Genomic DNA, 2970 nt, shown 5'->3' with positions numbered 1-2970 from the left:
CGCCAAGATACGGGATAGTTCTAGAAACGTGGCGTCACTGTAGTCATGTGATCTCGATGACGCAACATAACGAGCGGAGACGTAACAATATTCTCGGCTGTGTATTATAAACATTGTGCTCAAAATTGTCATTTCACACACACCAACACATATATATATACATAAAATATCAGTATATTATAACATTATGTACCCAAACAACTGATAGCTATCACGGTAAAGTAGATCCCTCTTTGCATATAATTACCTGTAATAGTAATACATATAATATGATACTATTGCAGTATATTGACTTATGAATTCACACTGCAACACATCATACAGATCTAGTAAATTTGGTGTAACAGCTTTACTAACATTATTAGTGCAAGGGTGTAGCTAGGGTCTTAACAGTATATAACTATTCAAAGTAGAGAGCCTTGAGGGTCCTTTGCCGAACGCCTAAAATTGGCGTTTAAAATGTTGCAACAATGGTGAACTCCAACACTTCTTAGAGAGAAAGAGAGAGAGAAAAGAAGTGATGATATCCAACTGTGGTTTTTGCGTATAGGGAGCTACGCCCTTGATAAATGTTTGTCTTACAATAAGCATGGCATCCAGTACTCGAAACAAGCCCCTCCCCTCCAGTGGCTCATCGATAATTAATTAGTTAGTTTGTTTCCAGTTAAGCACAAAGCTACACAGGAGTTATCTGTGACCTGACAACCACGGGCATAAAAATCCAATTTTTAGCGTCGTAAGTCTGCGGATTTAAAACGCTAAAAACTTGGTTTTGACACCCGTAGTGGGCACAGCACAGATAGTCCATTGTATAGTTTGTGCTTTACAATAACCAAACCAAACTCAAAACAAAAACATAGTTGTGCACATATGTGATCGTTTTAGAATTCCTTAGTTCATCAGTTCCACACCAATTGGCTAAATTTCACCTGCTATACACGTAATTCAATGCATCAAAATATTATCTAATTATATTTTGTATTTCTTTTTGTTTGTTATTAAGAAAAAGCTACACAATGGGCTACCTGTGTTTTACCCACTGAGAGTATCGAAACCGAGTTTTAGCGTTGTAAGCTGCGAGACTTACCGCTGGGCCACCGGGGGGGGGGAATAAAAGCTTACCTAATGGAATACCACACAAATTTCGCAAATGTTTTGACAATAATTCTCCTCATCTTCCGTTTTTGCCTCAACAAAACAACGTTTTCTTCTACAAAAATAAAAACGCGAACGCATACCAAAGGAGATAAACACTGACATAACTAGAACTGTCACACAGTGGGCTGTTGTGTGTTGGCGTAGGAATAGTAACCAAAGTTGTATGAGCCCCTCCCCCGTCTGCCCTATAAATGCCCGAGATAAGCTATTCAACTGCCCAACAACTGCTCTCTCCTGTATATGGCATAGTTCATCTAAAGTACAATCCAGTGCCATTCCTCGTTACCACAACAACAACAAAAATCGCACTCCACAATTGTAACGATGGGTACGTTATAACAGTGACGGTCAAATCAAATTTTTGGTCAGATATGAGAAATTCAAGAGTTGGCAGTGGGTGCTGTTGACTAGGCGCCTATCCCTGTATAGCTCTTGAAATGTGACACCTCATCTATATGCTATAATACATAGTATAAATAAAAATCGTTATCATGGAATTTCAATAATAGACCCGCAAAGGTTTATTGTCATATGCCTTACCTGAATTATACGTCCACATGAAGAATGCATTTCAATCGTTTAATTTGTTTATAATTAGCAGGTACTTATCATTTAAGTTTATCTAACCAAGGCATCTCTGAGTCGTAGCCCTTCCACATCCCCACCTCTTGTTGGCATAGCGGTAAATCTTAGCAATATAACGATACTCGCGATGGGCAGAGCTTAGATATCCCATTGTGTAGCTTTGTACTTAATAATATATATATAAAGAAACTCTGAGTCGTAAAAATACAATTGATATATTATCTGTTGTTTATATACAGCGACTCCACATAATAAAAGATATATAGATATACTATTCGTGTACATTTATTTTATAATTTTTAAATATAATGATTTTAATATTTTTGAATGCAGCATTTATCCATTCAGGTTTCATACTAGAAAATACTGTATCTACAATTTAAGTTTATTTTGCAATCTGTTGTATTTATTTTCATTAAACGGAAAAGTACAGGAGCGGCGCTACGTTTCGCTCCAGCCCCATTCAAAACTAGAACAAGAACTAGGGGAATTCCCTTCCTGCACGGCATATAAAACGTAATGACTCCTCGGTTCTGTCAATTATTATTATACCAGTGTTTATAAGGAAGTTCGGTTTTATTTGAAAACACTAACTTGGATACATTTATTAAAGGCTGAAGGTAAGCTTAAAATAACTGATTTTTTTTTTTGCTAGATAATATATATGACAGTCGAAGTTTCTGCTTTTTTAAATCAAATATCGGTTTGTTTGTTTCGGCGCAAAGCTACGCAATAGGACATCTGCGCTCTGTTCACAATGGAGAATCTAACCCCGGACTTTAACATTGTAAATCAATGAATTTACTGCTGATCTGGGGGTACGAAATTATTTAATGGGGCGTCTGTACGACTTGTTTGATGTTAAGCTCGTAGCTGTCTCCCGATGGGGCAACGGTAAGTTCATGGACTTACAACTCTAAAATCTGGGGTTCGGTTCCCCGTGGTGGACATAAAAGATTGCCCAACTTGGCTTTTCTGTAAAACAGAGAGAGAGAGAGAGAGCTCGTAACTATACAATGTGTTATTTGTGCTCTGTTCATCGTGAGTATCGAAACACGATTTTGGGCGTTAAGATTCATCAGACTTACCGCTGAGCCACCACGGGCGCTGAAATATTATAAATTGTTGTAGCTTAAGTTCAATAAGATATCGTTATTATTGTGTATGCAAAAACATCTGAACACGGGAGTTATTTTACCAACACTCAAAATCTATGTTTGTTTGTTT

General features: G+C 37.2%; 1 protein-coding gene across 2 annotated transcripts in view; it reads left to right on the top strand.

Moving 5' to 3' along the window:
- The first annotated feature begins 2257 nt into the window (after nt 1-2257).
- LOC106458100 (interferon regulatory factor 1-like) overlaps nt 2258-2970 on the top strand; it is a 53086-nt gene continuing 52373 nt past the window's right edge. For both annotated transcript variants that reach the window (XR_002610308.1, XM_013917556.2), the window contains exon 1: nt 2258-2363. The gene's annotated coding sequence lies outside the window, so the exon portion shown is untranslated. The remainder of the gene's footprint in view (nt 2364-2970) is intronic.

Source organism: Limulus polyphemus, unplaced genomic scaffold (genome assembly GCF_000517525.1).
Source record: "Limulus polyphemus unplaced genomic scaffold, Limulus_polyphemus-2.1.2 Scaffold416, whole genome shotgun sequence".
Lineage (NCBI taxonomy): Eukaryota > Metazoa > Arthropoda > Merostomata > Xiphosura > Limulidae > Limulus > Limulus polyphemus.
Note: the sequence above shows the minus strand (reverse complement) of the source record. Positions and strands in the feature narration are given on the sequence as shown.